Below are 24,961 nucleotides of genomic sequence, written 5' to 3' on the forward strand. Positions count from 1 at the left end.
TTTCCAAAAATCTGAATTCTTAAGCTCAAAACAAAACAAAGAGAATTTATACACACAGAATACGGTAAGATAAACAGAGTTAAACTTTTCTAATACCAAGGTGAAATCCTCAAGCCCCCAGGAGGAGAAAAGCTCTCACAGACGACTAGATTACAAAAAATGAAGCGAATTTACGTCAAAATACAAGACGTATATAAAAAGAAATGCATGTCCATTCAAACAACACAGTAATCACGCCGGTATGCCAGTGGGACACTATCACTCCATACGAAAGCGATTTGGAAAGCATACTGAAGGAAGAGCGCAGAATCGCGAAGATAATTCTCAGCCTAAAGTTGACAGAAGAGGGATGGAGATTACACGCTACAAACATGTTAAGCCTAGCTGTAGATGTCAGAAAAAGAAGGTTAAGGTGCCACGGGAATATCAGCAGGCTTCCGCCAATGAGACTCACCAGCAAAATTCTGACATACAAACAAGAGGATCGATCAACAGAAATTGAAGAGAGCAACATATACAGAGACAAGATGTACAAGTGGAATGTTGGGTCAGAGAATGAAGATAAAATAAAAAAAACAGGGACACAGTTAAATGAAGATGTACATAAAATCGACAACAATGAGAGTAGCAGAATATCAGAAAGACTCCTCAAAAGAGGCAGAATGCTTTCCGTGACCCTGCATGGTCTCTACTCAAATAACAATAACAGCAACAACAATAATAATATGTGTTTGGGTTGGTTCAAATGGCTCTGAGCACTATGGGACTTAACATCAGAGGTCATCAGTCCCCTAGAACTTAGAACTACTTAAACCTAACTAACCTAAGGACATCACACACATCCATGCCCGAGGCAATATTCTAACCTGCGACCGTAGCGGTCGCGTGGTTCCAGACTGTAGCGCCTAGAACCGCTCGGCCTCTCCGGTCGGCTTTCAGGCAGATTATCATATTATGAACGGAGAAAGATGAGTAACACTTAAAAATAAGAGGATATAAAAGCTGCAGCTGATGTGCGAGCTATGATTTCAACGCCATCACCTCCTAGCTACTGTTGATATGTCTTATCACCTTCCCTAAGGATTGTCACAAATGTAAAGACTTGGTAAACAGTTCTAATCAGTTTATAGAAAATACAATAATTCCTGACGAACTTAATGTGTATTTCTTTGAATGAAAGTAGTTTTATAATGAGTGTATTAAAAATTCTTGTTGTCACTGTTGCCATGTCATTATTTGTCTATCATTACTGTTTACTGACTCCACCTCTCTCCTTCTTTAGTTTGGTGGCTATTATAAGAATATCTGTCTCTTTTGGGGATGAGCTTAAACATATGGGTGTGCGGTGATATCTGCGTATTCAAATGAATTTTGTAAAATGCGTGAAAATTGGGTTTCGCCATTAGATTCTGTGCTCCGACCAATCAGAATAAAGCTAGTCATTCCTCATTGCCACTCATATACAAAGTGGGTATTTCAAATCTGATAGCTGACAGGAGCTTATGGTTACGTTCTGGAACTCGTCAAATTGCAGCACTCTCAAAATCATGAATGAGATTGGTTGCTTTTGTACTTCGAGAGATATTACAATTTGTTTGACCAACGGTTCCACGGGAAATTTGCTTTATTTTGGAGTTTCATTTATTAAATTTGAACGTATCCCTTAGAGTAACTGTAGTAAATCGGGTTTCTGCCGAGTGAAAAATTATTAGATTTTACTTAATTAACTTTCCGAGTTAAATATTTAGGCACAATCACGATTAAATTTCATTTATTAAATCTTTTCAGATCTGGATTCGTTATAGATACAAGAGCTATAAACAGAGCGAAAAAAGACTCCTTGCCATTTTTAATTAATAAATACTCGGGAGCATCCACAAGCAATAACCCTTATGAATTTTGCCTTCAAATTCATCCGAAAAGTTCATTACGGCCACACTTCTAGAGGACTTTTTTAAATGCTCTCCGGCAGCTAACGCACCCGCAGTCATACTACTTTTATTAATAGATGGAAGGTGTAGCTATGAGTTCCCCTGTGGCCCTATTACAGCGGACATTTTCATGTACGTAACTGAAGAAACAGCTCTTCTCTCCGGATCGATACTCCCAGCATGCTGGCTGCTTCAAAAACTGAACATTTGACATTAATAACTGCATCGTCTGTCTGAAATGTTATCGTTGTACGCATACAGACTTAATCTACATATTACTAGCTTTTTCTGATCGATTTTTGCGCAAAGGCAGACGACAGAGGTATAATATGACTGTCAAGTGAACCATGCACCAGACAAGACGCTGTAACAGTGAGTACGTGGATGATACTATCGCTATCTCGCCACATGGAGAAGAAGCGCTATAGAACTTCCATTAACACCTGAGTTAACAGCACAGAAATTTAGAATTTACTATCGAGATAGAAAACAATGGGGTGCTGCCTTTCTTCAACGTGCAAGTTTACCGAAAGTCAAATGGTAACCTTGGCTAAAGAGCACATAGAAAATCCAGCAGTATGGACAGGTACCTACACGCCCCCACTGTATGAGCGGTGCAGAACATCTGAAGGCCGAACTGCACAAGCCCAGGTCCATCCCTGAGCCAGTGGTTATGGGATGGCGACAAAGAAGAGCAGAGGTAAGCACAAAGTACCTTCCTGTCGGACGGCGACAAGGGCAACAATGGCGACAAAGGAGGAAGAAAACAGAGCAGAGCAGAATGAAGCACAAATCTCCTTCCTGTTACTTTGTGTACAAGGGGCCATTGCACGTGAGGGCGAAGTTCTTTGTCGAGCAACGAAAAATGTTCTTGGCTCAATGAAAGACGTAGTCGAGAAACTACGTACTGCTGGAGTGTACGAAACGTGGACCAGTATACGTAGGAGAGACAGGGTCACAGATCATCTCACGAATATCTGAATATGATAAATACATTCGTCTGAGACGAAGCGATAGCGAAACATCAGGATGAGTGCGGCAAAAAATAGAATTTCGAGAAGCTCGCGTTCTGGTGAAACGGCCACTTACACTACGTGATATAAAGTATCCGGACACCCCAAAAAGATACGGTTTTCACATTACGTGCATTGTGCTGCCACGCATTGCCTGGTACTCCATATCAGCGACCTCAGTAGTCATTAGACAAAGTGAGAGTGGAAACGCGAAGGGACTCGCACAGCACAAAGGCGTACAGGCCGACCTCGTCTGTTGACTGACAGAGACCGCCGACAACTGAAGAGGGTCGCAATGTGTAATAGACAGACATACATCCAGATCATCACACAGGAATTCCAAACTGCATCAGGATCCACTGCAAGCACTATGACAATTAGGCGGGAGTAGAGAAAACTTGGATATCAAGGAAAACTTGGATATCAAGGACGAGCAGCTTCTCATAAGCCACACATCACGCCGGTAAATATCAAACGACGCCTCGCTTGGTGCGACGAGCGTAAACGTTGTGTGGAGTGACGAATCACGGTTCACAATGTGGCGAACCGATGGCAGGGTGTGGGTATGGCGAATGTCCAGTGAACATCATCTGCAGCGTGTGTCAACAGTAAAATTAGGAGGCGATGGTGTTATGGTGTGGTCATGTTTTTTCATGGAGGGGCTTGCACCCCTTGTTGTTTTGCACGGCACTATCACAGCACAGACCTAAGTGATGTTTTAGGCACCTTCTTGATTCCCACTGACGAAGAGCAGTTACGGGATGGCGATTACATCTTTCAACACGATCGATCACCTGCTCATAATGCACGGCCTGTGGCGGAGTGCTTACACGACAATAACATACCTGTAATGGACTGGCTTGCACATAGTCCTGACCTGAATCCTATAGAACACCTTTGGGATGTTTTGGAACACCGACTTTGTGAAAGGCCTCACCCACCGACATCGATACCTCTCCTCAGTGCAGCACTCCGTGAAGAATGTGCTGCCATTCCCCAAGACACCGTCCAGCAACTGAATGAACGTGTGCTTGCGAGAATGGAAACTGTCATCAAAGATAAGGGTGGGCAAACACCGTATTGAGTTCCAGGTTTACCGATGGATGGCGCCATGAACTTGTAAGTCGTTTTCAGCCAGGTGTCCGGATACTTTCGATCATGTAGTGCACCTCCAGGATGAACATTAGACAGACGGTAGAAATAGCCAAGCCATACGCCAGCATGAATAGAGAGGACGGGTATGGATTTCCAGCGTCTTGGCTGCCAGCAGTAATAGCGCTACGGGACGGCAGCTCTCGGCAAGCACACAAGCGCGCGGGAGGCCACAGCGACCGCTGGTACACAGAGAACTGGCATGATTCAGCTGGTACTAGCCATTAAGTAAATAGCGGTACGCCACAATTTCCGCCAGCATCTCATTCACCTATTTCCATCAATGACGAGATACAAAGCAAACACGAGTCCGTGGCGTTTATTTCCACCAGTGATAACAAGTGGGGCAAGCACCAGTAAAGGACGTCTAACACCCCTATTCCTCAACCTCAGTACCCTATACACTTCCTTTGGTTCAAATGGCTCTGAGCACTATGGGACTTAACTTCTGAGGTCATCAGTAGCCTAGAACTTAGAACTACTTAAACCTAACTAACCTAAGGACATCACACACATCCATGCCCGAGGCAGGATTCGAACCTGAGACCGTAGCGGTCCCGCGGTTCCAGACTGTAGCACTTAGAACCGCTCGGTCACCCCAGCCGGCTATACACTTCCATCAGTACATAATAATTAAGGCTTTTCACATTCTGGTGCACCTATTTCATCGCCTACCCCACCATCCCAACACCCGCATGCGGTGTATCGCTTATTTTCATCTCCCTCGACGTAAGAAAGCGTACGACGATGTATGGCATTCTCGTCTCCTTTGCATACTTCAGATTTATGCACTTCCAGTTAATAATGCCAGCCTTATTACACCCTTCCTCTCTTATCGTCCTTCCTTTGTCACCATTAACGCCGGCCGTTGTGGCCGAGCGGTTCTAGGCGCTATAGTCTGGAACCGCGCGACCGCTATGGTCGCAGGTTCGAATCCTGCCTCGGGCATGGATGTGTGTGATGTCCTTAGCTTGGTTAGGTTTAAGTAGTTCTAAGTTCTAGGGGACTGATGACTTCAGAAGTTAAGTCCCATAGTGCTCAGAGGCATTTGAACCATTTTTGCAGCATTATCAACACCAGTTACCGCATCTTCTATCCCATTGCAAGGGTGCCCAAAAGCTTCGTCCTCTCCCTTCTCTATCTCCTCTACATGGCTGATGTGCCCAAACAACCTTGACGACCTCCTTCAGTATGCTGATGACACTGATTTGCTCGCTCTCTGTCCTGCACTTAAGAAATCCAGAGCATCTCCCCAAACCCATCTCATCAGTTTACCACCTGCATAACCAGTGGCTCCTCAGGATAAACCCTCCCAAAAACTAGATAATAATTACAGGACGCACCACCGCGCCGTCCGTCTCCATGACTTCAATCTTACCATTTATGACCGTTCCATCCAGCTACCTAACACAATGAAACACCTTGAGCCAACAAAACGTGGAAACCTCACTTACTAACCATTGAACATAAAGGCCATAATAGACTAAAACTATTAACTGGCGAACTTGGGGATTGCTTCCCTCCAGTGTTCTCCACACTTACAAAACCACCACCTGACTCATCCTTTGCTATGCGAATGTTGCATGGATCTCCGCCCCACTCAAGTTCTACAAGTTCCTCCTGATCATTAACTTCCCCAAAGGGATCATCTACCAACTCATCAAATCCCACCTCTCCTCACTCAAAGTGAGCATCTCAGACAAACCAAAGCATCTGCAAACTCAATTCAAATAATCCTATAGTTTCCCCTCTAGTTCCCCACCCTCACATGTTGCAGCGCCTATACCAACACATCTTACCAATCCTTCACCTACACACACTCTGTGTCCTCTCCCAAAGCACCGTCAACTATCGCCGTCTCCCAGACATTAAACGCCATACTGACATCTACGCATCCCAGTAGCTATATGAGTCAGTCCACTCCTTCTACCACATCAATGCCACGTCTCCCTCCCCTCCCCAAATTTCCTCACTCAGTCTTTCCCCATCTGCCTTTTCCCAACAATCATTAGCCTCACAAATACTCCTCTCTACTCCACCCACTCTTCTGTCCAACAGTCACTCCTACCCCAACGATACTACATCCTCGAACCACCACTTTTCTAAACTCCTTACCAGCAATCTTTTTTCCTTTCAGCAACAGACTTCCTATACCAGGGCAGGATCTTCCAGGTTTTAGTGCCAATAAAGTGCTCCTTTTAAAAATCAGTGTTTCGACATCGTGTTTTAAATGTTTTTAAACATAATCTTATTGTGTTTCGTTTTACCCTTTTTATTATTAACTACAAGCGCAAGAAGTTCTACGTCTCGTGTACATAAAATCTTCCATTTTATTCCACCTTTAAAAGTTTTAATTTCACTATAGTATTTTACTTTTCTGATTTTTTTTTCCATTTTTTCGTTAATTGACTGAAGAGCGGGTTGACTGTACCCCTGACTGCCCACCCTTCCACCCATATAGGGAACGGTGAAGAGGGGGGATGAAATAACAATAAAGAAAAAAATTCCATTCACCAGTCATCAAGACAGTCTGAGGAAGGCCATATGCAACACATAGAGTTTTACATATTGACACAACCTTCATATTTTATTAACAGTGACAATGGCAGAAAAAGCTTATGCTTCCATAATAATTTCCATTGGATTGTTGTGGTTTCATATTCCTCAGTGTTATAAACTTAAGCTAGTGGTTTTACATGCTTCAACGCTGTGTAGTTTCCAGAATTGAAAATCAGTTTCTGTGGAAGTAAGAGACAGGGAATGAGAGGAGACGGATGCTGCGGGAGGTGGCGGAAGCTCCCACCCACAGCTGACACAGATCTCGGTCGCAGGCGGTGGGAAGACGTGCGTCGTCCTCGAGAGAGCTCTCCAAGGCTGCCGACGCCGGCGTCGCCCTAACGGCGAGGGCGTCGCGACGCCAGCCATGGCCCGCCCTGGCGTCTTCGCGGTGCTGCCTGCTCCGGCGATAGATCACGCGCGCGTATAATGCCGCTGAGGAGGGGAGGAGTGGGGGAGGGGGTGGGGGTGGAGAGCGTCGCCCACCCACGTGACACACCGCCGGAGCCGGCGCCGCCGCTTTCTATTCAGAGAGCGACGCCGTAAAACTCAACTCCCGCATGAAAAAACATTTTTTCCAAACAACTTAGCTGATGTCCAAGTCGATAGATCAGTTTTATATGCGGCCGTCCCGGCCGCGAGAGGATTCGCGCGCTCGATCGGAGTGGTAAGCGGCGAAAGACGCTGAAGGGCTGAGTTTGTGTGGCAGCGTGGACCTGGCGGGGGGAGTGCTACGGACGGATGAGGGGATGAAAGGGAAAGGTTGGATGTGTGGTGGGGGCTGAGGAACGCGACGGCGCGTGCGCGGCAGGAGGAGGATAGCAGTGCGCCTGCGCGTGGCAAACAAACAGCGGACGCGATCTCTGGGCCAAGCTGCCCTCAAGTGCTTAGCCGAGGGGCGATAAAATCTGGCCAGTATAAGAACGAGCATTATGTCCAAAGAATGAAATCCGGCTCCCTCACTTTCCTGTCACAAGGTACGATTCTCAACATTACTCTGAATTTCTTCATCATTATCATCATCTTCTTCTTCTTCTTCTTCTTGCTTTTCATTTCAAGGATCAGGCAACATGCCTGTTCCGACGTCACATAATTAACTGCGCCTCTTTCTCGGCCGTCTCGCATATTGTCTTCCAGAGGGCTAGTAGCACTTTTTTGCGGAGACTGGAATTCTATCTTCAGCCCATCACTTGAGAGGTCTCCACGCTTCTCTGTATTCTTCAGTTTTCTCATTTAAATCATATATTCCAAGTTCTGCCGAAATCATAATTTTTATGTGGATTATGCTTTAATAACCTTAGAAATTGTTGATAAGTTTTCTTCTCTACGTCCTTTTCTATGTCCAGTTACATGACTGCCACAATATTTGAAACAGGAGACTTGCTGAAGTGCCTCGTTTTCGACCATAATCTTAGACTGAATTGACCATAAATTTTGATTTAGTTGTAGATACTTTAGATTGTAATGTTTTGTTCCTAACTCAAAAAAACTTATACACAGAGTGCTGTAATTTTACTTTTGTATTTTGTAACATGATTACATCATCTGTATACAGCGTAGCATTCGGATGCTAGTTCCCTTTCACCTTCATGGACTTCCTACTTTCCGTTTCCTATGAGGACTTCAATACAGATGTTAAATAAGATATCTTGAGATATCATGTCCCTGTCTGATACCTCGATTTGCTATCGTCTTATCTGTTTTTGAAGTGCCTTTTTAATGATTATTTTGGAGCCGTCATATGTGCTTCCGTTAACCTGCAAATCATGCCTGCGGTGTCGTCATTTCACAAAAATGGTTAAAATGGCTCTAAGTACTATGGGACTTAACATCTGAGGTCATCAGTCCCCTACACTTAGAACTACTTAAACCTAACCAGCCTAAGAACATCACACACATCCATGCCCGTGGCAGGATTCGAACCTGCGACCGTAGCACCAGCGCGGTTCCGGGCTGAAGCGTCTAGAACCGCTCGGCCACAGCGACCTCAGATGTTAAGTGCTATAGTGCTCAGAGCCATTTGAACCATTCTAAACTGATTTCTTGTCGTTTTCCTAATATTCTGTCGATGCTAAGAATCTCAATTTGTCAGATAAATTTTCACGCATTGCCGCTTGTCCGCTTCCAATGTTAACAATTACGAGCTCATATTTCATTTAACTAGTGCTAAATTAATACCTCTCAACCGCAATTACGAAGCGAGCCCATACCCTCTTTCTTGCTTCCCATACCCAGAGTCCATGAAATGTCTATCATAATTTAGACAAGCAAGTTATTGATTGCAAATCGCAAATCAAGTCTCTGAAATGAGCACCTGTCAGTACATACGAACACCAACTCTCGGTACGTTACTGCTGGCTAGAGACTACAGGCGCGTATCCCATGACACAGCACAATATGTGCTCTCCACGGCCATGTAGTTGTTCTATACTTATGCGTACTAGGGACCGGACTGCGAATTTGCTTTGCATGCATGCGTCATGTAATTCCCTTGCCGCCACTCCCTCTGCTTCCTCCCTCTTTCCAGTCCGTGCAGTTAACATTACCAAATGTAATGTGTCCTGTCAGTTCATTTGTTCGATTTACTCATGGGAACCTACCTTGTAGCTGGGTTGAAGTTATTTAGAATTACAATCAGCAGTAGCATTTGTAGTCAGTTGCACGTTTCCCAATGTAAAACTTTTTCATTTTCTCTCTTCGAAATATGTCGGTACGACCTTAGCTGCAAACTGAATGTGAGCATTAATACAGGAACTCCTCATTCACCCTGATTCTCAGTTCCACAGCACAATCAGCGAGCTACAGTGCCACTCGGTCTCCGATTACCACCTTACGTTATACATAATCATAGTTACTATGGTAATACGTGGTGATTCTCCGGTATATGCTATATAGCATACACACTGAAGAGCCAAAGAAACTGGTAGGCATGCCCAATATCGCGTAGTGCTCCCGCGAGCACGCAGAAGTGCAGCAACACGACGTGGCATGGACTCGACCGATGTCTGAAATAGTGCTGGAGGGAACTGACGCCATGAATCCAACAGAGCTCTCCATAACTCAGAAAGAGTACGAGGGGGTGGAGATCTCTTCTGAACACCACTTCGTAAGGCATCCTAGATATGCTCAAAAATGTTCATGTCTGAGGTGTTTAGTGCCCAGCAGAAGTGTTTAGTCAGAAGAGTGTTCCTGGAGCCACTCTGTAGCAATCCTGGACGTGTGGGGTGTCGCATTGCACTGCCGCAATTGCCCAAGTCTATCGGAATGCACAATGGACATGAATGGATGCAGGTGATCAGAGAAGATGATTACGTACGTCAGAGTCGTATCTAGACGTTCCAGAGGTCACATATCAGTCCAACTACGCAGTCCCCACAGCATTGCAGAACTTCCACCACCTTGAACAGTCCCCTGCTAAGATGCAGGGTCCATGGATTCATGAGGTTGTCTCCATATCCGTACATGTTCATCCACTCGATACAATATGAAACGAGACTCGTGCGACCAGACAACACGTTTGCAGTCATCAACAGTCCAATGTCGGTGTTGACGGTCTCAGGCTACGCGCCGGCCGCGGTGGTCTAGCGGTTCAGGCGCTCAGTCCGGAACCGCGCGACTGCTACGGTCGCAGGTTCGAATCCTGCCTCGGGCATGGACGTGTGTGATGTCCTTAGGTTAGTTAGGTTTAAGTAGTTCTAAGTTCTAGGGGACTGATGACCTCAGATGTTAAGTCCCATAGTGCTCAGAGCCATTTGAACCATTTCAGGCTACGCGTGAAGCTTTGCGTCATGTAGTCATCAAGGGTACACGTGTTGGCCTTTGGCTCTGAAATCCCGTATCGATGATGTTTCGTTGAATGGTTCGCACGCTGACATTTGTTGACGGCCCATCATTGGAATCTGCAGCAGTTTGTGGAGGGATTGTACTTCTGTCACGTCGAACGATTCTCTTCAGTCGCCGTTGATCCCGTTCTTGCAGGATCTTTTTCCCGCCGTAGCGATGCCGGAGATTTGATCTTTCACTGGATTCCTGATATTCACGGTACACTAGTGAAATGGTCGTACGTGGAAAACGCCACTCAGTCGGTACGTCTGAGATGCTATGTCCCATCGCCCGTGCGCCAGCTATAGCACCACGTTTAAACTCACTTAAATCTTAGAAACCTGCCATTTTAGAAGCAGAAACCGGTCTAACAACTGCGCCGGACATTTGTTGTCTTATATAGGCGTTGCCAACCGCAACACCGTATTCTGTTTACGTATCGCTGTATTTGAATATGCATGCCTATACCAGTTTCTTTGGTACTTCAGTGTACACTCTGCATTAAAAATATGGAAGACAGACAGCTAAAAAGAAATTCTAATTCTAAATACATTACAAAAGTGGAAAGGCCCATTACTGCCCCTACGTTGTGCAGGGGTTACAGAGAGTCCATGTTTCGTCAGCAGCGTGATAGAACTATTCCACTGTTGCCTCGCACACTGTGAGCTATCGTCCTTGTGATGGCGAGTGGGGAAACTATCGCCGACTCGCCGATTCGCCACGTGGATGCAATAATCTATTGTTGTCCCTTCTCTACATGACACCTCTTTCTTTGCTTTTGACACGTTTCACCGATGTCACATCGGTGTGGACTTGGCCCTGTTCCCATGTAAACAAAGCTGCACTGCGTTCCACATCCTCTAAATAAAAATAGTATGCTGCAGTCAAATTCCGGAGCTGTGAATGGTTGCTCGGAACCGTATTACGAGGAACACTCCAAAAGAAACGCACACTATTTTTGTAAAAATACAGTTTTCATTCTGCATGTGTGAAAGTTTCACAGTGTGTAGATACCTCCTTCCCGCTTGTTTTCAAACTTAGTTCAACCTGTTACCATGAGTGGCGGCTTCACAGCATGTCTTCAAGATGCTGCTACACTTGGCGTTCGTCAGAAGCAACGTGCTGTCATAGAATTCCCGTGCTGAGAAAACGAGACAGTGAGAAACATCCACAAGAGGTTGAAAAAGGTGTATGGAGATACTGCTGTCGATCGCAGTACAGTTAGTCGGTGGGCAAGCAGATTACGTGATGAAAGCGGCCACGACAATATTGAGGATTGTCCTCGCAGTGGCAGGCCTTGCACTGCACACACTCAAGGCAATGTGCAGAGAGTTAACGAATTGGTGACTGCTGCCAGACGCATCACAGTGAACGAATTGTCACGCTACATCTGGATAGAGGAAGGAAGTGTTTGCAGAATACTGAAAGTCTTAGCGTCAAAAAAGATATGTGCCAGGTGGGTTCCCAGGATGCTGATAGTGGCTCACAAAGAAACGAGAAAAACGGTATGCAGCCAACTTTTCGAACAGTACGGGAATGGTGGAGATGAATTTCTTGGAAGAATTGTGACAGATGATGAAACATGACTCTATCATATTTCACCACAGACGAAGAGGCAATCAATGGAGTGGCACCATGCAAATTCACCCAATAAAAAAAAAAAAATCAAAACCACACCTTCTGCTGGAAGAGTTATGGCTACGGTGTTTTTTCCATTCAGAAGGACTCTTGCGTGTGAACATCATGCCAAATGGAACCACCTTAAATTATGATGCATAGGTGACGAGACTGAAGAAACTTCAAGCTCGACTGAGTTGTGTTCGACTACATCGGCAAAAGCAGGATGTTTTGCTGTTGGACAACAATGCACGGCCACATGTCAGTCAAAAAACTATGGAAGCGATCACGAAACTCGGATGGACAACAGTGAAACACCCGCCTTACAGTCCTGACCTGGCTCCATGTGACTATCATCTCTTTGGGAAACTGAAAGACTCACTTCGTGGAACAAGGTTTGAAGATGATGACTCCCTTGTGCAAGCTGCCTAACAGTGGCTCCAACAGGTTGGTCCTGAAATTTACCGTTCTGGTATACAGGCGTTGAGAGGGATGGACATTATGTGGAGAAATGAAAATATTGTTTGTAAAGGATGTATCTACACACTGTAAAGCTTTCAGACACGTACAATAAAAGATGGATTTTTTAATAAAAAGTAGTGTGCATTTCTTTTGGAGTGACCCTCGTACACAGTAGATATTCCGCTTAATATGAGAAATATAAATAAATAGTAAATAACAAGACCCAACATTCGTCTTCAATTTAGAATGAAAAACAAACCGGTAAGTAGGCAATATGCTTTAAATAAAAGTAGCAACGTACTGATACCATCCCCGATTAACTGGAAAGACAAACTGCCTGTTTGCTTCTGACTCGGGTTCTTCGGCCGACGTTCGTGTGACGATTTTACTGACGTTTCGCCAGCACTAGTTGGTGGCATTGTGTGTGCTGCCACTTCAGTAGACGTGAAAACAAATCTGCCCGGTATTGGCCGGGTAAAATTTAACAAGAATAGCTGGGTAACATTTTTACAATTGTTAGTATGAGCCCAGAGGTTGAAAATGTCGTTTCAGTGTTAAAGTTGTTTTATTATCACACGACCGGTTTCGGGCTCTCATAAGCCCATCTTCAGGTGTCGTAACTTGGTGCTGTGAGCCCCGAGCGCCGCGGTAGAAGTGTACTAGGCGCCATGTGCTGCCTATGAGCGTAGAGCACCGGTCGTGTGATAACAAAAGAACTTTACAACTGAAGCGGCATTTTCAACCTCTGGTATAATGCTCAGTTGCGGATTTTCATCCAACACTTTTGTTTGTATTAGTATGAGAGCATGAATGTTATTCGAAAAATAAATTAATTTGTGTAAACCTAACGATAAAAACGAAAGTACATTAAAATAATTGAACTGAGCCGTGACAAAAGCCGGCCGGTGTGGCCGTGCGGTTCTAGGCGCTTCAGTCTGGAACCGCCGGACCGCTACGGTCGCAGGTTCGAATCCTGCCTCGGGCATGGATGTGTGTGATGTCCTTAGGTTAGTTAGGTTTAAGTAGTTCTATGTTCTAGGGGACTCATGACCACAGATATTAAGTCCCATAGTGCTCTGAGCCATTTGAACCATTTAGAACTGTGAGAAAAACCAGCAGTTAGAACCCAAAAATTGGGACAAGTGCGAATACGATTCGCGCTCTGAGAGTTGCGTACAAATTTAATTACGTACACGTATAGCTCATCCATTCTAGGAATAGATACTCCCAACTTTTCTATCTGTTATCGACACATATTCTGGTGAGATATTGTCCCCGGAATTCCATGACTACCTCGTAGTAGTCCTGACATAAAAAAAGAAGCTAGCAGAGGACTTAAGTTTATATATGTAGAGATAGTAGCTGTAAAAACACGTTTCTTTTTTACTTTCTGTAACAGTCTTATAACCTAAATGTTATATTTGCATGCAATAATATTCGTGTATTGAGATTTCCAGGGATGAAAACGCAAATATTCCAATGGCAAAAGTTACTTTATATGTGGTATATTTACAGTTTAACATGTTTCAGAAGTTTTACTTTACTTGTACTGTGAAAACCTGCTTCTTGCCGAATTTCATCATTCTAGGTCAATGGGAAGAACCCTACTGCTTTTGATGACTGAGATGGCGAATATCAAAATATGTGACATAAATGACCGAATCTTTCTATTGCATTCACTTACAAGGTTAAGTTTTTTATGCCGCCAAGGGACCATAGACTTTAGTACGTGACATGAATATGGACTTGATACGTCAACCTCTTGCAGAGAAAAACGGGTCTTACACAACGGACAAACGGATAAAAAATGACAGAAAATATTTTTTGTTAGATAATTACAGATTAACAATTTTCTGATTTTTTCCGTTACTTACACTGTGAAACCTTGATTCCTGCCAAATTTCGTGAATGTAGGTGAACGGAATGGGTCCCCTAGGTCTTGGTGAATGAGCTTTTTAGTATGAAAGTATGTAATATAAAAGGCCGTGTCACTTGACTGAAGTGATTTAGCAGCTTAATATTTTTACACCTCTAAGGAACTATAGCCCCTGATTCATGACATAAATTTAAATTTGACGTCTACCGTTCTCTGAGAATAATGTTTTTTTTGCAGTCCAAGGGAAGAGCAGATAGACAGACGAACAATAAAGCGATTCTCTAAGTGTTCCGTACTGACTGAGGCACGGAACCCAAAAATGAAAGTAAAGAAGGGAGAACAGGACTGCGGGGTTGCTAAAATTTATGTTCTAGTTAACTCTATTGTGGCAATCGACGTTCACTACTATACTACGATATCTTAATTCAGTTTTCCCATTACGTGTACATTGCAAGCGACATTTTACAGAACGCATTATCTCCATTTTCTCAAGTATGTGGTGAACATAGTCCTTGTACAGGGTGGTCCATAGATAGTGACCGGGACAAATATCTCACGAAATAAGCACCAAACGAAAAAACTACAAGGAACGAAATTCGTCTAGCTTGAAGGGGGAAACCAGATGGCGCTATGATTGGCCCGCTAGATGGCGCTGCCATAGGTCAAATGGATATCAACTGCGGTTTTTTTTTAAATAGGAACCCCCATTTTTAATACATATTCGTGTAGTACGTAAAGAAATATGAATGTTTTAGTTGGACCACTTTTTTCGCTTTGTGGTAGATGGCGCTGTTACAGTCATAAACGTGTAAGTACGTGGTAGCACAGTGCGGACGGTATTTGCATCGTGATACATTACCCGTGTTAAAATGGACCGTTTGCAATTTGCGGACAAGGTCGAATCGTGTTGATGTATGGCTATTGTGATCAAAATGCCCAACGTGCGTGTGCTACGTATGTTGCTCAGTATCCTGGACTACAGCATCCAAGTGTCCGAAGCGTCAGCCACGACCTGCAACAATTGATGTTGCCCAAGTAGGTCTTTTAGCTGCTGTCGTGATTAATCTGCACATCAGTAGCAGACAAATTGCGCTAGAGTCGGGAATCACAAAAACGTCGGTGTTGAGAATGCGGCATCAATATTGATTGCAGCCGTACCATGTTTCTATCCACCAGGAATTGCATGGCGACGACTTTGAACGTCGTGTACAGTTCTGCCAGTGGACACAAGAGAAATTACGGGAAGAAGACAGATTTTTTGCACGCGTTCTGTTTAGCGACGAAACGTCATTCACCAACAGCGGTAACGTAAACCGGCATAATGTGCATAATTGGTCAACGGAAAATCCACGATGGCTGCGACAAGTGGAACATCAGCGACCTTGGCGGGTTAATGTATGGTGCCGCATTATGGGAGGAAAGATAATTGGCCCCCATTTTATCCACGGCAATCTAAATGGAGCAATGTATGCTAATTTCCTACGTAATGTTCTACCGATGTTACTACAAGATGTTTCACTGCATGAGAGAATGACGATGTACTTCCAACATGATGAATGTCCGGCACATAGCTCGCGTGCGGCTGAAGCGTTATTGAATAGCATATTCCATGACAGGTGGATTGCTCGTCGAAGCACCATACCATGGCCCACACGTTCACCGGATCTGACGTCCCCGGATTTCTTTCTGAGGGGAAAGTTGAAGGATATTTGCTATCGTGATCCACCTACAACGCCTGACAACATGCGTCAGCGCATTGTCAACGGATGTGCGAACATTACGGAAGGCAATCTACTCGCTGTTGAGAGCAATGTCGTTACACGTATTGCCAAATGCATTGATGTTGACGGACATCATTTCGAGCATTTATTGCATTAATATGGTATTTACAGATAATCACGCTGTAACGGCATGCGTTCTCAAAAATTATAAGTTCACAAACGTACATGTATCACATTGGGACAACCGAAATAATATGTTCAAACGTACCTACGTTCTGTATTTTAATTTTAAAAAACCTACCTGTTACCAACTGATTGTCTAAAATTGTGAGCCATATGTTTGTGACTATTACAGCACCATCTATTACAAAGCGAAAAATTGGTCCAACTAAAACATTCATATTTCTTTACGTACTACACGAATATTTAATAGAAAATGGGGGTTGCTATTTTAAAAAACGCAGTTGTTATCCGTTTGACCTATGGCAGTGCCATATAGTGGGTCAACCATAGCGCCATGTGGTATCCCCCTTCAAGCTAGACAAGTTTTGTTCTTCGTAGTTTTTTCGTTTGACGCTTATTTCGTGAGATATTTGGCCCGGTCACCATCAATGGACCACCCTGTATATACCAAAGTCGCTTTTTAAAATCCTGGGCAATTTAATAACAGAATGCCACTGTTCAAGAAAATGCGTGCTCAAGGCAGGTTTTTAACTGGTAAAATTTAGGTTTTTCCTAAACCTGATTTTCAAACCCTCTTTCGGCCCGTCCAGCTTGCCGCATTGGATTGTTATCAGTGGTAATACAACGGACTGTCGTGGTATTGTGTTTCGTGCAAGTCGCACGTTCACCTGTCTTTATGTTTCGCCGACAATGGAAGGTTAAAAAATGCTGGTTGTATATCTATTGTACGTCAGGGTTTGTCAACCTTTACATAAATGTTACCAAAGTAGGGCACATTGTAATAAGTGGTGCTAACTATTACCTCATGGTCGGTGTTCATCAGCACTGTAGCTTAAGAACTAACTTTTTTTAGGACGCTGTTATTAACATTCTTGACAAAATAGAGAATACTAAACCATTCAGTACATAGCCTGCACTAATGGATACGACGCAGATTTTGTCAAGAAAATTAATAACAGTGTCCTTCTGTGACAGAGGGACGTTTGTAACCTGTATAATATTGACCTAAAAGCAAAACATTTATGTTTAAAATGGTTGTTAGAAGTACAATGTATGACTGCATCAGTAGTTGTAAGTGTCCCATACAAGTTAATTCTGTCTTAATTTCACATAAAGTAATCAAAAGATCTAAATAAGGTAAGCTTTCCCGCCCCACTGTGCTGCACAGTGAACTGTATTTTCTCTTGTAAACCATTCAACTTTTTCATTACTCACGTGTTTCATCATGTAAAAGCAAAACATCATATACATACACTGATCCGCCAGAACATTATGACCACCTTCCTGATAGCTGGTATGTCCAAATTTGGCATGGGTAACAGCCACGACGTCTCGTGGCATGGAAGCGATGACGCCTTGGTAGGTCACCGGAGGGGAAGTTGGCACCGCATCTGGACAAACAAGTCACCTGATTCCCAAAAATTCCGGGGAGGGAGGATCTGAGGCTCTGATGCCACGTCCAACCATACTCTAAAGGTGTTCGATTGTTTTCAGATCTGGCGAGATAGGGAGCCGGCACATCAGTTGGAACCCACGACTGTGTTCCTCGAACCACACCATCACACTCCTGGCCTTGTGACGTGGCGCTTTATCTTGCCGAAAAGTGCCACTGCCGTCGGGAAACACGATCTTCACGAAGAGGTCGTCGCTGTGGAGGGCCATCCTTAAGAGTGTTCTCTGCCCTGTGTGTTCAGACAAACTTGTACTCCGCCCACATGAAAATCTGATGTAATTCTGTCACAATTCGCCGCCTGTCCTGTTTCAATAGCCTATATAGCATACAACGTCCGGCATCGGCATTGAGGGCTGACCACCCAACCCCACGACGTCTGTTCATGGTTTCAACTTGGTTTCACCACGTGTTGAAGACAGTCACCACAGTACTCCTCGAACACCCGACGAGTCACGCAGTTTCCGGGCCAGCAGCATGATGTTTACCCAATATCTTAACGACAAATTTTTAGTATTATGTCATGACCCATTTCTTATCACATGGCAACATGAGTGTGACTTGGTGTAGGTACACTGATCATCCAGGACGTTATGACCACCGACCTACTATCGATATAACCAGTCTGGGCGATGGCTAACTATGCCTATCAGTAGTTAGTGCCTTCCATAGTTTAAATCTTTTATTTAGCTGGCAGTAGTGGCGCTCGCTGTATTGCAGTAGTTCGAGTAACCAAGATTTTTGTGAGGTAAGCGATTTGTGAAACGCATAGGTTAATGTTAGTCAGGGCCATTTTTTGTAGGGATTTTTGAAAGTCAGATTGCGTTGCGCTAAAGAATATTGTGTGTCAGTTTAAAGACAGTCATGTATAATTTTTCAAAGGGGACGTTTCATATGTCGACCCTTAACCGAGTATACCTCACTGGAACCTTCTGATTTTTTCTTGCAGTTTGTGTAATTAGTGTAGCTTTAGTTTATTGCTAGTGCGTAATTGTAGAGAGAATCTCCTTTGTAGTTGCAGTTTTTCATTGTTGTACAGTAAAACAGTTGTGGCATGCATGTAAATTTGCACCAAGTATTTCGTAACTGCGCTTGCAATTAACTAGATATTTATTTTCAGTGCTATGTTAATGTGTTCTCTTATTTTTGCTCCTCAAATTGTGCTTTTCTGTGTTATCGTGTGGAATATTGAGACAATAATGGCGCGTGAGAAACGTAACACTAGGCTCCAAAGTAAACTGAGAAATAATAGTGACGACGAGCGTAGCTTATCAGCACCACTGTGTAATGAATTAACAGACATTCAAAGTAGTGATTTGGTAATTGTACATAGGGAAATGGAGCGGGTGGCAAATAATGGTGTAGACAGTGAAACAATTAGTGAAAAGGGAAGCATTATCGATTGATCGGTCGGCAACAGCTCCCCTCAGGATTCCGAAATGACAGGACACAATATTGCAAATACTGTAGACTCAGGTTTTGGTTTCTCACCATTTTCTCAAATGAGTCAAGACACATTTTCCGCTTGTCAAAATGTGAATGTTGCCGGTGCAAATTCACTGCCGAAAAGCACTGAAGAACATGTTTCAGACACCAGTGCATTGTTATTACAATTAATGCAACAAATGGGACAAAAGCTTCAAAAGTTAGACACAATGGAACAAAATCAGAGACAAACACAGCAAGAGTTAGACGCAATGGAACAAAATCTTCACACCACGCTTGAACAAACACGTGAAGATTTAACTACTGAGTTATATAAAATCGAATCGAAAAGTCAAAAATTCTGTAACGACGTAAAAACACAAATTTGTGAGCATTTTCAACCTATTTTTTCGCGACATGAAAATGCATTACAGACTCACGAAGCAGCCATAAAAGAACTGCAAATTATTGTTCATGAAAATCATGAGACCTTGCAAGCTAAAATTGACTCAGTTGTATCTACCGATTCGGTTACGCAACTTGCAAAAACTTTGGTAAACTTAAAGGACACAGTAGAAAGACACATGGAGGAAATTGGTTCATTATCAGAGAAAGTAGTTGAACTTTCAGATCAGCTAAATAATTTATCTACGAAGGTAGATGATAATCTGAATGACACAAAACCGGTAGTCTTTAATGACACAAAAGAGTGCGAACAAGTTAGGAAATTCAAACAAAATCAGAATCAAATTAATACGCAACACCAAAGAGAAATCCGGGAAGTCCAAGATCAGCTGACACAGGTAATACAAGAATTACGCATTTCAGAGGCCACTTGCGGTCCAATACGGGAAGAGGGACATAGAAATACGGAACAGCCACAAAATAATAACTCAGGGCACTTCGGAAATTATGAAAGAAATTGGCAAGGTACACCGAATTTTGAGATTGAACCGCCGAAACGACGTAACAATGACCGACATGCGACTCGCCGACATGATGATTTTGTCTATAAGCTGTTCATTACTACACGTAAATTCAAAACATTTAAGAATTCTGGCAACGACATTCATCCACAAGCATGGCTCCATCAATTCTCTCATTGTTTTCCTCCCAACTGGTCATTAGAGCACAGATTAGAATTTATGTGTGGCTACTTAGAGAATGAACCAGCTGTAAGAATGCGATTGGTCATTCACGATTGTCGCAGTGAAGGAGAATTTTATCATGCCTTCCTCTCAGCATATTGGTCTCAAGCTACGCAAGACCGAGTAAAACATAGCATCATGATGATGAAACACTTTGAACAATCTGAATTTTCCAGTTTTGTCAAATATTTTGAAGACATGTTGCACAAGAATCAATACCTGTCAAACCCATACAGCCCTTCAGAACTCATCCGCATTTGCTTAATTAAATTGACTGAACATTTAAGAAATATTATTTTGGCAGGACGTTGCAAAGACGACATTGAAGCTTTTCAGGGACTCTTACAAGAATTATAAATTGACTCAGACAATCGCGGGATGCGAAAACAGGAAAACACTACAGGTCACATCCGTCACAATTCTGTGACGACAGAAACAATAACTGGACACGACAAGTCTATTCTTACAACGCAAATCGTGACCAAAACAGACACCACCCATATGACAACCACTGGCAGAGTAATAATAGTTACAGAGAAAGATCGCATTTCTGTAGTAATGAATATGATAGAGATTACCATAGAAACAGACAATATGGGAACAAAAAAATTTTTATCAAGGGAGACAGAATAACTTAAGACGCAACAGTTTAGCGCGCAGTTACGATTCCGGGAGAAATTCTCCACCACATGACCGACAAACAAGAAACTATGTAAACTACCGACAGAACGACAGACCTGAATTCCATCAGAAGTGGCGGGATTCAAACAGAGCAGGGCACTCTCAAGAAGGAGAATTTGTAGAAGTTAGGTCTCCAAATCCCAATAACGACGCGCGCCAACAAAGGAACAGACAATGACTCGCACCGCAGGCAGCCGTGTGCCCCGGCTGGCTCAGAGAAAAATAACATAGACGCTAGCCTTGAGAAAAATTTTAGCATTCCACACCGACGTATACCGCATGATAATTCTGTTCAAGTTGAACCTCTGCGTACTAGGAAGAGTAAAGTATTGCACCACATTTACATGTAAAACTGTTTATTGAAAGATAATCTGCTTTATAACTTAGTCTTTGCCATAAAATTTTTCACTTCACATTTCATTCTTGCTTGTTATTTGCACGATTACGTAACGACTATAAGGCTCACATACTTAGAACATTTACCAGTACTGCTAATGAGATTTGACTGAGGTGTTATGCAACATTTTGATTTACTTGAAAATACATTCTGGATTTAAAGTACTTTCTGTGAGATACCAGATGACGCAGTGGTTAGTTTATGTGACAGCTACACGATTTTATCACGACGCTACTAATGAGAGACAATTTACAATGTTTTTGCGGTGTATCTGTTTTATATCTGCACAGTTTTTCTGAATTCTTCTGGAAAGTAAAACATGTTTTAGTAGTACCTTTTGTGGTATAGCTACAATGAGACAGCCTTTTTAGTAGCACAACAATACGTTACAGTATAGTACTTTCTTGATCACAGTAATGTTCATGATAACTAAGATATCTATATGCAAAGCATTTCACTTTTGTTTATCATGAGGTAAGTACATTGACTTCTGCAGAACTTAGCTTTCAGAGGATGATAACTACGAGACTTCCACAGAGATTATCTTACAACATGATGCACAGTTTAGCGCTACAGTACACGTATTTGAGTCATTAATTTCGCACTTAAAACATTTATTTTTTAAGATATTTGAAGTGCAATGATACAAGGGTTTTCTCTGATATATTTCATTCCATTGCTGTAACCTGTAACACCTGAGGGTATAATTACATTAATCCTCAGGGGGGTACACACTTACATTGTGTACCATGTGTGTGGCAAACACAAGGAGCCCTAGCTAATATGGTATTTGCTTATACAACTTTACACATCGGTACCATATTTCTCTAACACACAAATTACACAGCTATCTGATCATTTAACTGAGAGGGACAAATATTTATTTTACTACATCAGTGACACATGTTTATGCAATTACACAGTTGGATAATTTCACACTTATGAAATTGTATTTTGTCTGCACTTTGTGAACTGTTCATATTTTTTTGGAACCATTGTGATACTAAAGGGCTTTGAATGATGTATTTGGTATGAGATGATGATTTTTAAAGTAGGGTTGAGGTAGATGACACTATTCAAGTGAACAGAGAATTTTCTTTAGGTTTTGAAATTATTGCAGAAAGCTACGACGTTTTTGACGTTTGACTGAGGTGTTATGATGTTACTATTACGACAACGATGTGTATTATGCTGCTGAGGTATGTTTATGATTAATAAGCTGATGCTATATGAGTTATTTGATTATGCTATGTATCTGTTATGATGAAATATTGAAGAAGTGTCGACGAATATGTATATGTGTAAAAAGGTAAGGAATAGTGAGCAGTGGTTAGGGACTCTGGTTTGTGAAAAAGGTTGTTGGAATCCAAGAATCGTACTTTAAGAGTTATGAAATGTATGTAAATGCGTGAATGTATTACAACGCCAACGAAAATTTTTTTGGACTCTGTTATATCAATAGGATTTTGTTTCTACAGATTTGTAACACAAATTCTTGACTTGTGAAATATTTTTATATGAGACTGCCACTGTAGTGGAAACAGCTGTCGTAAATATTTCCGTAAGAAAGTTAAGTGACCACCTGCACGTAATGCATCGTGGGCACCCAGCTGTATCAGATGCCTGGAGAAAAAGCCATTAGTGTGTGCCGTTTCAGAGGCACAGGTAGAAAAAAAGGGGGAGGCCCTTAATCCTTGCTATTGACATTCCTTTGTAGAAAGCATCGCAAATACGACAGGCTCAAACTTGAAAACATATGATTATACCTTGAAGCTCTTAATTTATGATATTTACTAATATGCCTAATGAAACGATGAGAAACATTTCACGGCTATTGTCTTGCTAGTTGAGAGAAATGCCATATGGCTTGCTTTATGTATTTATTTACTCATTTTGTTTAATATCTAGTTTCTAGCTGCACTGCAGCATTGGTTAAAATAAAATTTAATAGATGTACTAATATAAATATTTTATTCCTACAGATCCAGTAAATAATTTTATGATATATTAAAAAAAACGGAGGAGCATAAAAAGACATTTCCCTTCACAGGAATTGCATACAGAATTTTCTTTTCAACTACTTGGTAATTTTTTTGGTAGAATAACTTCTTGTGGTGCACCACTTTAATTACATAGACATTAAGATGTGAATATACATTTCCCTTGTCTGCATTGTTGTCTTTAATGTAATATTTTTTCTGCTTGAGCTATGTCATGTTCAGATATAAGTTATTGCATTTGCTGCTGCTGTTTGCCAGGCATAGTGTTACTGAATTTGACTTTGTGTTACTCTGCTAAGCCAGTTTACTAATGATTTATTTTTCTTGTTTGCTGCTCATTGCCTTATGTTAGTTGTAGTATTGTTGCTTTCTTTGCAAATTTTTTTGTCCTTGCTGTTTGTGTTAATTTGTTATGTGCTACTGCATTGCCTCATCCATTGGTATATATATCTGAGCTCAGTAGATTGAAGTTAGCTTAAGAGGGGGTAGACTATATAAGAAACTAACTATGATGAATCGGAAGAAATGCACTGATAAGCTATAAGAAAATGGTTTGGCCAAAAAAGTAGTGCACAGTGGAGAAAACTATTCTTGAAAGAGGATTGAACAGAATACAGAAAGCATGCTTGGATAGGATTTTTTTTTTGGGTGGAGCAAATGTTGAAATAAGAGGGACGATATATGGAATGAAGTTTTGGGTTGGACTGCAGTACCAAATGTTACACTGAAAACGAACCCTGTCCTTTCCATTGTGTTATCCCCCTATGTGTTTGTGTACCCTTGTATATTTGTGTTTTTCCTGTCTTTGTGTGTTTAGCTAATAAGAGTTATGTTGTAGAATTTTTCTAATAATATGTTATTTACTTTGTAAAGATGTTTAGACATTATTTATTCTGTTTTGTTTTAATGCTCATGTGTGAAGTTATTGTTTCAAAAGTTATTCTGATCTTTTATGTATGTAATTATGTCATAATTCCTGTAAGACTGATGTAAAGCCTGTATTACTACAAATGTTATCTGTATTATTATGTTTTTAATGATGTTTTCTGTATCTTTGTAATTGTATTCTCATGTTATAAAATTGTAATTGTCACCAGTTCATCATATTATTAACTTGTAACTGCACTCGTTTCTGTTGGTCATAGTATATGGACAGTATGTGAGAAGTAGAGACTGTTAGTGTTTGCACGTGTGTTAATAATTCCGCAAGGGACTGGATAACAGCATTGCTGGTTCTAAGGACAATTCCAAAAACTTTGTGAGTGTACATGTGGTGGTTATGGACTTGCTATATTATCTGCAAGACTCTTCAATGGTGATTGTGCACCTGCACAGTCACAACAGATGGCTGCTGGCCATCTCTACAAGGACTACAGTGGGTCTACACCTTTGCTGACTCACCCATACCATTATTTCTACAAGGACTACAATGGGTCTACACCTATGCTGACTCACCAATGCCATTATCTCTACAAGGACTTCAGTGGGTCTACAGCTTTGCTGACTCACCACTACCATTATTTCTAC

Source organism: Schistocerca piceifrons, chromosome 1, assembly GCF_021461385.2.
Source record: "Schistocerca piceifrons isolate TAMUIC-IGC-003096 chromosome 1, iqSchPice1.1, whole genome shotgun sequence".
Classification (NCBI taxonomy): domain Eukaryota; kingdom Metazoa; phylum Arthropoda; class Insecta; order Orthoptera; family Acrididae; genus Schistocerca; species Schistocerca piceifrons.